At 38.6% G+C, this 13,134-nt stretch overlaps 1 non-coding gene across 1 annotated transcript; it reads right to left on the bottom strand.

Annotated features, from left to right (window-relative positions):
* Nucleotides 1-11,774: 11,774 nt before the first annotated feature.
* LOC131250258 (small nucleolar RNA R71) lies at nt 11,775-11,881 on the bottom strand. Its single transcript, XR_009173184.1, has one exon. It is a non-coding gene; the product is annotated as a small nucleolar RNA R71 (small nucleolar RNA).
* Between the last annotated feature and the right edge of the window lie 1,253 nt (nt 11,882-13,134).

Below are 13,134 nucleotides of genomic sequence, written 5' to 3'. Positions count from 1 at the left end.
GTGATTCCATCACCTAACCATGCCCAGGATACAAGGCAAACAATAGGATTTACCAATCCCATAACCAATCATAAGAGAATTGTGAAAGTTAGAAAGGATTTCATCATCCTACCATGCCTAAGGGACAATGGTGAATAATGGAATTTCTTAATTTCACAATCCCAATTCAGGAAAAGAAGATATCTCAAGCTATCATAGATTTATTGTAATTTGTCACAACAAACCATTAAAAACTAAAAAAATTCCTTCATAATCAAATAAGAATCCAAGAGAGTTTAACAAAACATGAATAAAAACAAAGCAAACATCGTAATCACACTACAAGCTTCACCTCTTAGCCGTAGCTAAGAGGTTTAGCTAACCATAGACATGATTGAACTAAGAACTCTTAAACAAAACAAAAAATTCAACTAAGGAAGAAGAAGAAAAACTCTTAGACGGTGGCTCCACCCTTTTGCTCTACTCTTCAAACCCTAAAAGATGCCTAGGAACATCCTAGAAACTCCTATTTATATTTTTACAACTCTAATTGTTGCACTGAGTTGGAAAAATCCGGAATCCGCCTTAAATTTCTGCAATTCATGTGTTGTCTGCGTAACCTTAGACTGGTCGAGGGTCACCTTTGACTGGTCGAGGGTTTCCTTCGACAGGTTGAGGATCACCTGATTTTAGAGGATTTGGTCGCTGGAGTTTGAGTTGAGGAATCCTTGATTGGTCGAGCAGGGCCAGGACTAGTCGAGCAGGAGCCAGGACTAGTCGAGGATCACATAAATTCACTTCAAAACTTTGTTTCTCTTCATTCTTGACATGGTTTTCTTGGATCTTTGGCATGTGAGTTCTTCATTGTTGGTCTTCTAAGAACCATCCTTGGCTTTGGTGATTCTTGAGGGTTAAATTCATGATTTTAGCATTCTTTTCAATCCAAGCTCTTAAATTCACCTTGCAACACAAACGTGATTAAAATAGAACATTGAGCATTATCATGTTCATAAAACTAAGTAATAAATAGGGAATAATATACAATATTTGACCCTCAATAGGAGCTTTACTGGCTCAAGTGCATGAACAAGTAAAAGAAATTACACTCTATTATCTAGGTCAAACTCTGGTAAGTGTAGAATGCAGTTACTCACCCATTGAGAAAGTATGCATGGCATTAGTGTTCATGGTACAAAAACTAAGGCATTACTGTCACTCCTATGATATAATTCTGATCTCGCGAGTCGATCCCTTGAAGTTCTTGATGACAAGGCCAATGCTATCAGGAAGACTGGCTAAATGGATATCATTTCTCTCAAAATATACGATCTCTTATGAACCAGCAAAAAGTAGTAAAAGGACAAGCGGTGGCAGATTTCTTAGCAGCTCATCTCGTGTCAAATAACGAAATGATCACAGACATTTTCTCAGATGAACAAGTGATGTTGATTGAATTGCTTAATTTGTGGCAAATGTACTTCGATGGTGCTTCAGAACTTCAGGAACAGGTGCTGGAATAATATTTATTAGCCCTCAGGGCGATCTACTACCATATTCCTTCACGTTGGGTGCTACATGTACTAACAATGAGGCCGGGTATAAAGCCCTCATCATAGGAGTGGATATAGCACAAGAAATGAAGATAAGAATGTTGCAGATATTCGAAGACTCTAAATTGGTATAAATTAGCTGAAAATAAAGTTCGAAATAAGAAAGAAAGAGCTTTAACCATATTACCGACTAGCCCAGCAATTGTTGGAATGGTTTTATAACATTGAAATCAAACATGTACTGTGATGTGAAAATGTAAAGGTAGACGCTTTAGCTAGCCTAGCTGCGGCTTTATCCTGTCCTGACCGAAGTCTTCTCCAAGTGACAATTAAAGAATGAAGATTTTTACCATCGTCGAAGTTCATCCATGAAAATGTTCAAGCACTTTTAGTATCTTGTTTAAAGATAACTATAAATGATTGGCGTAAGCCGTTCATCAATTATATCAAATATGATATTCTTCTGGAAGACCCATTGCAGAAACTACAAATCAAATAGAGATCGAAAAGATTCATTATCTGCAGTACTATACAGAAGATCTTATAATAAGATGCTATTACAATTCTTGGGTACAGAAGAAGCAAACCAAATATTACAGGAAGCTCATTTAGGTGAATGCGGAGCTCATCAGGCCAGATAAAACTTATTTCATTAAGTACATCGAAAGGGATATTATTGGCCCACAATGTTCAAAGATGCGATAGCTTACGAAAAGTAGTGTCACGTATGTCAAGTGCATGCCAATATCATACATATACCCCCTGAAGATCTTCATTAATCAGTAGCCTCCTCACCTTTCGCAGCATGGGGACTGAACGTTATCAGTCCTATCAATCCTCCTTCATCTAAAGGACTACAATACATTCTAGCGGCAACAGACTATTTCTCTAAGTGGACTGAAGTAATCACTCTACATATTGGTAAAGAAAAAGATGTCTTGAACTTCATTCGCCACGCAATCATATATCGACATGGCATTCCAAAGAAGATTATCCCCGATAACGACACTCCTTTTTAAAATAGGGGTATGGAGAAATTATGTTAGAAGTTCGGCATTCAGCATTCATTCTTAACACCTTGTTATTCTCCAACAAATGGATTGGCAGAAGCCTTCAATAAGACGATAGTCAAGATATTAAAGAAAACCATTACAGAGAATAAATGTGACTGGGATGAAAAATAACAAGAAGATTAATAGGCTTATCAAATGACCCATCGGACCACAATAAAAGCTACGTCGTATTCACTGGTTTACGATATCAAAGCTATCATCCCTATCGAAATGTAGGTCGAGTTACTAAGGGTAGCGGTACATGAGTCAATTACAAATGATGAAAATGCCAAGATAAGGCTAACTGAGCTGGATATGCTTGATGAAAAGCAGCTAGCATCCCAACAACAATTAGAACTATATCAGACATGAATATCCACTGCCTTCAATATGAAAGTCAAACATCACTCCTTAAAAAAAGGTGATATGATACTAATGTTGAAAAACCTATCGTGGTCACTCATAGAACAGGGGGCAAGTTCAACCCTAAATGGAACGGTCCATACATAATAACCGAAGTATACTTGAATGGAGCTTATCGAGTTATAAATAAAAATGGACAAGGCATCGGAATACCCGTTAATGCCCGCTTCATCAAAAAATATTATCCTTGAAATTTGAAGAAGTTTTTATTATGAAGATTATTGGGATAATCTGTCCCAATCAAAAGGAGGAAAGACATATAGAATGATGAAAAAGCCTCAACAGGCAGTGCCAAAAAATCATGTATTCTTCTCCATATATGAATGAAAAGACAAATTCATGAGCATATCAGCATATCTCCAACATATCAGCTATAATATTCATACTCTCCAAAAGAAAGCTCTCTGCATCAACAACATATTATCGCCAATCATCGCCAAATTAATACTATTACCAATCTAATACATTACTCCAATCATAAATATTATCAAATATTATCATGATTTATCATCTATAACAGCGGAGAGCACCCACGAGACCAACCACACGTAAGACTTATGTTATCAGCGATGGCGATTTATCATTTACAGCAGCAGAGAGCGCCCATGAGGCCAACCACGCATAAGCCCTGTATTATCAACGATGGCGATTTATCATTTACGTCAAAAGAGAGAGCCCATAAAGCCAACCACCTATAAGACCTATTATGTCGGTAATTCACCAAATATTATTCGGGTAGTAGTGAAAAGCCAGTGGCCCTAAAAAGCTTGTGAAGGAAATCATATGCTTAAACCCATGCGGGCAGTGGAGAGCAGCCATGTGGCTAACCACGTGTGAAACCAATGTCGTTTGTGTAGGTTTTGACAACATCATTAGGGATGGTAAGAGAAATGCCCTCTCATGAATGGGTTAGACCTTACACGGTAAGAAAAAGTGAGTTGTAGTGTGCGCTCTTTAGTTTGTCCATAGATAGGCCAACCATGCATAAGACCCCCCAAGATTCTTGGCTTGATTTCAGTATAAACTCATGGGGAAGGGTTCTCTAAATGAGTTGCCCCCTCATTGATAGACTGACAGCCTTGGATTTGGTACCCAGATAGGTAGCCTTGTACGTCTCGTGAACTCTAAAGAGTTACTGTGGCCAACTCCACACATAAAACCTACCGAGTTCACTACTCTGGTAGCTTCACTAGGCCCCTTCGATGGATCACGGTTTGTGAACTCCCCAGCTATCGTGTTCAACGAACTTATAAGAGTTATATAGACTATTCGTAGAAGACCCTTAGCTCTAACTACTCAAGAGCCTAAGAAACTGTGATTGCTCCAACTACTCAAGAGCTTAAATTATGTGTGGCACTTTTAGAGCTAACTAAACTACAAATTAGCTCCGTCCATTAGAATGAATACCACATAGGTGACATTAACAATAAGATGTGTTATTACCTTATTATATGATGAATTGCATGTCTTATCAAAGTATGATTATAAGTATTGATGAATTAAAATCTAATATAGGCATGTATTCATCCATTTCATAATATTTCTGAAACATGCTTATCTTGCTATGATTAAGATCAAAAATACACTTTGAGAAGAAAACATCAAAGATTCATTCATGACAAATTAAAATTTGACAATGAAGTACATGATTACATAGATAAAAAATGAATGAAATTTCATGTCTTTTGACATACCCAAAGCTGTTGCATACTTTTGCAAGCTTGCTTCAATTGAACTTGCACTGCAACACTTGTCAACTTAGCTTCAAGAATAATCTTGGCTTGATTGGGTGCATCAGTCAGTTATTTCTCCAAATAAGCAATAGTCTCTTCATCTTTAGCCATTTCAGACTTTTTGAGATCAGTGATATGAATGTTGACTTCCATGTCCACCTTAATCTGGCTCACATTCAGCTCCTCCTCTTGTTCTCGAACTTCGAGTTAGGCAATTTGTTCTTTTGAGAAAGCTAATTGATCCTTGATAACTTTCTTGTTCTAGCCAGAAGCCTTTAACTGTTCTTGAAGAGATTTACATTTGACATCATAACCCGAAATGACAGTTGTAGTCCGACAGACCTTCTCCTTCAACGATGCCAATTCTCTCTTATGCTCTAGGACTTCTAGAGCAACAACTATATTACGTGCTGATTCTAGGTTATTCAGCGAATTGTAAAAGTGGGTTAAAGAGTTGTACAAATGAAGAATATTTATACACGCCATCCTTGCTGCATGATCAAGAATAACTAATTAATGCAATGTCCAAATAGGGCCACTGTTTAGGATTCTTAAACGCACATATGGCATCAGAAATAACATTCTTGAACAATACAAGCATAATGAGAGGGACTTTATCTAGAGAAATTTTGTCCGATATCGTGACTCTTGATTTAGAACTTGCTCACCCACTCGAAGAAGGAACAACTGCAGTTAAAAGAAAAGGAAAATGATATAGCAACGATAATAACACAAAGAATGAAAGCAAATGAAAAGAAATATATAGCGTCTCTGGGGGTAGATTGAGGAATAATTGGTGATGACGATGCCCCCATTTCTGAAGATGTAAGAATGTCTACGGCAGCAGTTGTAATGTTGAAAGATAGTTCTCTAGTCCCAGTGCTCAAATCTAAGGGCATGTTTGGATTCGCGTATATTACTGTACATGGAAGTAAAACTGTCCCATCAAGGTATTAGTGGTCCTGCAGCGGTAATGCGTCTGCAAATTACAAACCACTCACAATGTTTAGATAAGAGTGTACTTGTAATTAGAGAAAACCATCGTTACCGAAATCAGTGTTTGGGAATAGAGTGTTCATTAGTCGGAAAACCGCCGCATTTCGACCTCACTGTTAGAACTTGGCTAGAGATTTGTTCTCTGCCCACCACATTTCGACTCTCCGTCATCTCCATCCTCACCTTTCTTCCAAGTCATCGTTGTTGTGGAAACACTCTCACTCAAGCTACAGAGATTAGAGATTTCAAAGATTTCATCGTAGTCATTGATCATGATCGGAGCTTTTTTCTCGATCTTCTCATCTTCTTCTTCGATCTTTGGAATGGAGGGTTTTGATGTCTCCGAAAGAACTTCCTTTACCATCTCCTCTTCAATAGGAGGTGTAGGTGGGGGAGGAGCTCTGCTTAGGTTATCTTCGAGCTGTGGGTCAGATTTTGATACGAAAGGTTTCGCCAGGAAATGGGGATGCGAAGGTGGAGTCACCTTCTTTTTCTGCTTGCTGCAACAGCTTCCCATTTGCATCTGGATTCGGGACTACAGAAGCTCAGATGTTAGGGTTTTCCTTGTCTTCTGAGATTGGGCTTGGAATGGCATGATGGGTTTTTCCGGTGAGGTTTTTTTTTGCTGGGAAATGACATCTTTTAGGTGATTTTTCGGCTAAGATTTGAAGAAGCTCGATGAAGATTTAGGAATGGCGGATTTTTAATGGCGGAGCTATGGTAGTGCAGTGCAATGAAAGCACTGCCCTTACGCCTGCATTGTAGCATGATTTACGACACGTGTGGTTTCGAGAAAGTGGGCTGGCGACGTACTCAGCCCGCCAGCGTACCATGTGGCAATGTTTAGATAGACTGCATTGAATTGTATATTTTATTAAAATATATAATACTTTACATTATGGGCGTGGCATCCAAACATGCCCTAAAGTCATTGGCGTTTCTGTGTTAAGGAGATCCAAAGGAAATTCAAGACTACAAGCAACTGGCTGAAGAGGAGTGGGCGTATGGTTGTTGTCCTTTCAACATGAACCCGATCAACATAAACCAAATCAGCAGCCGGCTGAACATTTGAAGTATCTTGATCCACCTCTACACTTCGAGGTGAAAACAATACTTCTGTTGTAGCTTTCATTCCTGGCACAGAAACTCCAGCCACCCTTGATGATGATACTTCTGCAATGACATGGAGGACTGAAGGATCCTATTGAGGCACGTTAGTGGCTTCTACAGAAGGAGATTATAAAGCATCATAAGATATAAAAATATTTGCGCCCGAAGAGCAACTGAGATCCCCATAATCAAGTTGTTCTTCTTTAATGGGAGTGGTCACTCGAGCAACTGGAGAAGAAATATTTTGAATTTCATGTTGGACCTCCATAATTGGGATATCTCCTTCGATCTCGCCTTCTTCGCCTATATCCACTTTTGGATCTTCCTCTTTATTATCATCTAGCAATACATCCCCTTCATCAGTTAGACTTTCACTAGAAGATGTCTCACTAGTTTTGGTTTTAGTAGAGTAACTAGATGAGCTATCTTCAGTGGTCACTTACTTGCCCTTAGATGAAGGAGTTTTTTTAGCAGGAGAGGGATGAACATCCCAGAGAGGGGGAGAAACTTATTAAGCCTGAACTTAGGGAGATAGAGATCTGGTTTGAGAACGAGTTCTCGAAGAAGGACGGATTGGTTCTGCAGCATGAGAGGCTATAACCATGGTCTGATTCTCTATTTCCTGGGTCAGAGAATATAGAGTAGCAGCAGGAACTTTGGACTGACTTGTAGAAGTAGTTACAGTGGATCATCACTCTGATCGCTTTATTAAGTGCAAAGAAGAGCCGAAAGCTATCCATCCTTTTGGAGAATTGACTGGCTTTATTTCATAGATGGGTTCTTCTAAGGAAATCTTCCTGCGAATCTAACCATGAGCTGCGGCATGATCTCTTTCTACAAAATAACCAATACCTTGCTCCAGCCTGTAATTTCTCAGTCTTGGAGGAGGAATCCAAACGGAGCAATCCACTAGATAATAGTTGTGATTGAGATAAAACTTATGTGTCCACCATCCCATCCAGACATACGAGGCTTGCACTTGATGATTATAGCTAAGGAGGACGAAGCAAGAACCAAAATATCTTGCCAACAGTTGTTTCCATATCAAGGCCTAGTTATATGGACCTACTCCGTAACTTCGCATCACATGGGTAATTACTTCCTCTGCCTGCGGTATAGTCTGGTCATAACCCATTTGTCTTGTGAACCTACTAGGGTAGTAGGACTTGCGCTAGAATTCACTCCCTTTTCATAGAGGAAGATTGTAGGATATGATACATATCAAAAAGGTTCTCTCAACTTGCTCCAAATCATTATTATCTATCGCGTCCATATCCTCACCCTGATGAGACAGTGAAAAGTGAAAGAAATTGATAGATTCCATACTCTTGATCTTGTCAATAATCCAGTTGTAGGTCTTCTTCACCATTTTGCATTACTGATAATGATATAATGGAGGACGCTTTGGATTAATGTAGGCTTTCTCAGGATCACCGTATGTTCATGGAAAGTACACACGCAGCCAGCCAGAAAAGTAATGTCAGGGTGCATATGAAGAAGAAGCTCATATTATTGGACTTGAGCAATGTGTCATGATATCCTCGAATACTCTATTGAGAGAGCAAAGAACGAGAGGAGCTAATGAATATCTTTTACCCTCAACCATCGCCCTAACAGCTACAAACAGGGTGGGTCGGATAGCATCTACCCATTTTGACCTTGGTAACATCACCATGCTGAGTGTTAAGGGGTCAAATATTGCATACTAGACCCCAATTATTACTTGGTTTTGTGAACATGATAATGCTTAACGTACTATTTTAATCATGTTTGTGTCGCAAGGTGAATTTAGGAGGTTGAACTTAAAAGGGTACTAAAAGCATAGATTTTATGCTTAAGAATCACCAAGGCAAAGGACGGATCTTAAGAGACCGAGTTTGAAGAATTTACAGGCCAAATATCCGAGGAAACTAAGTGATTGGAGAGAAGGAAGCTTGAAAATCGTCTTGAATTCAAGATCACAGGGTTTCCACCATCTGTTTGGCACAAAACTTTATATTTGACCTGAGGATCATAAAGTAACCGTACATGTAAAATTTCAACCCTTGAATCTTTGTGGAAGGTCCAATAGAAAGATCAGCAATAAATCACTAATTTGAGGTCCACCTGATCTCTGGATATGCCTCAATTTTGGACTCAACTTCTTAAATTAGGTGGCAAAATGAATGGATGGTGTAGATCTTACACTACATCACTGTGGACCCCACCTTGAGTGGTGTGCACACGTAGCATACGCACACCCACATTTTAATGAACCAGGGGAATCTGTCAGCGTGCGCTGACCTGACTCTCAGCCTAAAATGGCAGTTGTCATTTTGTCCTGCCGCACGTACATCCGCTAAGGTGATCTCCGGCCCGCTATCATCACCTAATTTGATGATCAAAGCCATTCATCACATCCGAGAGGGGAAACCAACCACAACCATGGTGATCATGTGCATCCATGCACACACTCATTAGAAGACTACATTCAAACATAGGACGAATAGTAGAAGTAAAGGTTCAGTGGGCTACATCAACAGCAATCTAAAACCACCCATCTCCAACTGAAATCCCGCCACAAATCTAATGGACAGAGTGGATTTCTCTGATGATGCTGACCATGGGCCCACCAAATGTCCCAGCGTAGGAACATGTGTATAGGCGTGTGTAAGGACGTGCAGACGCCGCCCGGCCCACTGTGGGGCATTGTGTGACCAAGATCACGGTTGGACCATTGATCTAGACTATCCAAAAGCTGAAGAAGAGGATGTCGACCCCGTCCATGGAGCCAGATTCGAAGTTCTGGACGATCATCCGTCCAAAAACTCAATCCAACGCAAGACTGTTTTGCATTTTTCTCTTGCTGTGTTAGAAATCTCTAAATCCATTGCTGTGTAAGATTACGCACTCTAGCCAACCGACCTCTCAACACCAATAAAGAGAGAGACAGACGTGAGAAGGCATCAGACGTGGGAAGAAAGAGAGAGAGAGAGAGAGAGAGAGGAGTGTGAACGGTCGGAGTTTTCTTCTCCCTTTTCCTTCATTGTTTTCTTTGTATTTTTGTTAAGAGATTTTAGTTAATCATGTTTATGATTGGCTAAACCTCTTAGCTAGGGCTAAAAGGAGAAGCTTGTAGCGTGATGGGTTCTTCTCTATGGCTTTGATTCATGTTTGAGTTAAATTACCTTTGATTTTATTTTGATTATAAGAAATATTTTTAGTTTTTACTGGTTTATTGTGACTTAAATTACAATAGATCTGCGATAGCTTTGAGTATGTTCTTTTCATTATAGAGATTGTGAACTTGGGAACCCTGTTGTTCACCATCATTTTATGGACATAGTTAGAAGATGGAATCCTTCTAATTTTCATGATTCTCTCAGATTGGTTGTGAATTAGTAAAATTCCATTGTTTGCTTTTTCTCATAGGCATGGTTTTGTGATGGAATCACTTCTAGTTCTCATACCTATCATTCATTGAGAACTAGATCAAAGGAAGTTCAGATTTGATTTTTAATGAAATATCTTCCAATTGGATGAAGATGGGACTTTGATTCTAGTTGTGTTCATGAATCAAACATAGATCACCCTGATCTCTATAAGTGGATCCTTGGAAACCCTAGTTTCCCACTTTTGAATTCATTAGTTTTAATTATTTTAATTGCAATTACTTTCTCAATTATTCCATATTTAGATTTTCATCTTCTTCTAGTTCTAGTTCTAGTTGTTCTCAGAAAATACCTGAGATTAGTTCATGTAGATTCGACCTCGGTCTCATGGAGATTATTACTACACCACAACCCTATACTTGAGGTTGTGAACAAGTTTTTGGCACCATTGTCAGGGACTAACGGTTGCGTTTTTCTGAGATTAACTAGTTTCAGAATTAGGTTAAGATTAGGTTTTTTTTATTTATTTTAGGATTAGGTTTTTCTGTTTGATTTTTAGAAACTAACCTAACTTTCCTGTTTTATAGGATCCTGATATAGACTTTCCAAATTGGTAATTTCTTTCTAATTTTTCTATTTTTCTATTTTTAATATTAGGGTTTATTTTCTATTTATAGAAACTTTCTAATTCTAGGATTTCTTTTATTTTTAGAAACTAACTTGCTTTCTAATTCTAGGGTTTAGAACTTTCATAATCAGTCTTTTAAAAACTTTCTAATTTCTATTTTTAGAAATTTTCCTTTTTTGGAAACCAGTTTATTTTCTTTTAGAACTTTCTAATTTTAGAAACTTACTTGTTTTTTTTTTTTTTTGTTTTGCAGGACCTAACTTAAGAACTTCCAATTTGGTAACTTCTTTCTAATTCCCTCTCTTTCTATTTATAGATTTCTATTTCCTTTCTTCCTTTTTAGGTTTAGGTTAGAATCTGAGATTGAGGGCTGAGAGTGTTTCATGCCCAAGTGGGTCCGTGACAACACTCGACGTTTATTGAGTAAAGTAGGATTGGTTAAGGGGTTAACTATCCATCGTAGGATTAGACACCACTCGAGATCCCTAGAATTAATTGAGGTTATGGTTGTAAATCAACCAGAAGGACAACCTCAACCTCGGGTTGGGGAAATCCAGGATGAGAATGAGGTCTATCAAGCACCCCCACCTCGTACTTTATGAGATTATTTACAAACGGTGTGGGTGAACATGGCCTCATGCATGGCTTTTCCAGAAAACACTGGACACATGGATATTAAGCCAGGGGCGATCCAACTCCTTCCAAAATTTCATGGGCTTGAATATGAAAATCCATATTTACACTTAAAAGAGTTTGATGAGATCATAGTCACTCTATATTTTCCTAACATGTCTGATGACACAGTCAAGTTGAAACTCTTTCCCTTTTCTTTAAAAGAAAAAGCTAATTCACTACGTCCTCGATCTATTAGTAGATGGAATGACATGTCAAGGGAGTTCATAGAGAAAATTTTCCCATACCATAAGACGAACACCCTTAAAAAGTCAATCATGAACTTCACCCAAAAGGAAGATGAAATATTCTTTCAATGTTGGGAGCGATTCAAGGATCTTGTCAGTTCATGCCCACAACACAGTTTTGAAACATGGTGCATCACGAAATTTTTCTATGATGGACTGACATCTCCCATGTGCCAATTAGTCGAGACGATGTGCAATGGGGAATTTATGAATAAAAGTGTCGACGAGGTGTGAGACTATTTTGATAAGCTTGTTGAAAACACACAATCATGAGACATCTCCCCAAAACCAAGCACTATGTCTAGGTTAACTGAATCCAAGGAAAGTGGTGGAATGTATCTACTGAAAGAGGACGTTGATATCAGTGCTAAAGTGGATAATCTTACTAAGAAACTCGAGGCTGTGAAATTAAAGAAGGATAAGGCTAAGGAAACTGTTTGTGGTATTTGTGCTTACAACGTTCACACAACTAAAAATTGTCCAACAATACCTGCCTTTCAAGAGGTGTTGAATGAGTAATCTAATGCCATGAACAATTACCAAAGACCTTTCAATAGACTTATCTCCAATACATTTAATCCTAGTTGGAGAAATCATCCAAACTTCAATTGGAGGAATGGACAAACTGCTACCCCTCAAGGTTTCTTCAATCAAATTCCACATCAAGAGAATCTTCAAGAGGACCCGGTTCTAAAACATCTTCAAAAGTAAGAGCTTTTCAATCAGGGTATGCTACAAGCCTTTCAAGACCTCACAAAGGCCATACAAGGACTTGAGTCTAAATTTACGATTGGGAATAAGGGGAGCCTTCCAGCTCAACCTCTTCCCAATCCAAAACCACAATATGAAGTTAGCAACCCGAGCTCTTCAAATCAGATGGAGCAAGTTAAATCTATCACCACTCTTAGGAGTGGGAAGACTATTGACAAAACTACTCCAGTTAGGGCCGAAAAGCCTAAGGACCTGGAAGAGGACAATAAGGATAGACCTAGCATTACTCTACAAGAATTAGAACTAGAACCTCAAGGGAAGCCAATTGCTCCATTTTCCCAATGGTTATTTGCACCAAAACCTTTCTCTAACTCTCAAGATATTCTAGAGGTGTTGAAACAAGTGAAGGTCAATATTCCTCTACTAGATGCGATTAAACAAATACCTTTATATGCTAAATTTCTGAAAGACTTATGTATGACCAAAAGATGACAAAATATTCAAAAGAAAATCTTCTTAACTGAGAAAGTGAGTACCGTCCTAAAGAAAGATGTGCCACAGAAATTCAAAGATCTTGGTAGACTAACTATACCTTGTGTAATTGGGAACTACCGAATAGAGCATGCACTTCTTAACTTGGGAGTGAGCGTAAATCTAATTC

Source organism: Magnolia sinica, chromosome 6 (assembly GCF_029962835.1).
Source record: "Magnolia sinica isolate HGM2019 chromosome 6, MsV1, whole genome shotgun sequence".
Lineage (NCBI taxonomy): Eukaryota > Viridiplantae > Streptophyta > Magnoliopsida > Magnoliales > Magnoliaceae > Magnolia > Magnolia sinica.
The sequence above is the reverse complement of the archived record's forward strand: the minus strand, read 5'-3'. Positions and strand labels throughout refer to the sequence as shown.